This window comes from Austrofundulus limnaeus, unplaced genomic scaffold (assembly GCF_001266775.1).
Source record: "Austrofundulus limnaeus strain Quisiro unplaced genomic scaffold, Austrofundulus_limnaeus-1.0 Scaffold258, whole genome shotgun sequence".
In the NCBI taxonomy this organism is placed as follows: domain Eukaryota; kingdom Metazoa; phylum Chordata; class Actinopteri; order Cyprinodontiformes; family Rivulidae; genus Austrofundulus; species Austrofundulus limnaeus.
Window position 1 is genome coordinate 587614 of NW_013952660.1, and position 1121 is coordinate 588734.

At 38.0% G+C, this 1121-nt stretch overlaps 1 protein-coding gene across 1 annotated transcript in view; it reads left to right on the top strand.

Moving 5' to 3' along the window:
* Positions 1-1121, top strand: part of LOC106526084 (disabled homolog 2-interacting protein) — a 176237-nt gene that overhangs the window by 16376 nt on the left and 158740 nt on the right. The gene's annotated exons all lie outside the window — the stretch shown is intronic.

A 1121-nucleotide genomic window follows, 5' to 3' on the forward strand; every position in this document is an offset into this window, starting at 1 on the left:
ATATATATATATATATATACAGTACATAAAAGCTGTAATTTTAATGAGAGGTTGTTTGGTTGTTATTATTCTGTTTGTTTTCATATTTTATTTCAGTCTTTTTCCTTTGCTGATTTCTAACAGAGTTGTGTATATTGTGGATCAGTTGTGTTATCTGGAGCTTTAAAAAGGGATTATGCATTATATTGGACTCTTTGCTCAGACATTCCTTCACAGAGTGGTGATGGTTCGTTTCTCATTATTTAGTCTGTTAAATGTTTTAACTCTTGTCCCAGCAAAACTTAAAACAGCTCTTTTTTTCTTAGCTTGTGTGATGAAACGATGATTGTCTCTTCTTCTTCTTCTTCTTCTTCTTCACATTTCCATCTCATTAAAGTTTAACATTCCTCTGGCTGCACACGGCTCGGCTCAAACGACCTACCAGGAGCAGCTTTACAACACAGAGCAACCAAAAGGAATCTGTGGGAGCTTTTTTCCCTGCGTGGAGCAGTAAAATATGCCCAGACCGGCCCTGAAACAAGCCGACAGTGGGGGTTGTTGTTCAACTGTGAACCGAACACTTCTTCTGGCCCTGGAAACAAATATGTCTCTTTACATTCTGCCTTTTTGGTATCAGTCTGATGATAGAAGAAATGAGACCAGGCTTCAGAGAGAGAGAGAGAGAGGAAAAGAAAACGTCCTCTTTTGTGTTCTGCTTTGGCATGGAAATAGGTCTGCATGTTTGTGTCCTGGTTGGGAAAAGGTCGAAGCACCGGAGGAACAGACAGGACATTTTATAGTGTCAGAACTTTTATTAAATCAGCAGAGTTTCTTTGAAGTTCTTTTAGAAAACAAAAAGAAGCATTTTTTTCCCTTTTCATAAAAAAGGCGAGAAGGCTTTGAAAACAAAGTCCAGGAACTTTCCAGAGAAAAACGGGGTTTTAAAGTTGGTTTCTTGAAGAATCTTTAGGTTTTTAATAAAAAAGTGTGTTTTTGGTTGTGTTGTCACGTAATCAAATGAGAACAGAGTCTGTTGTAGCAGCTAGGTCACTTCAGTTCATGTTTATTAAATGTCTCCGAAAGAGACTGTTTAGTCTGTTTCCATCTGTAAACACAGATCTGTGTGTGTGTGTGTGTGTGTG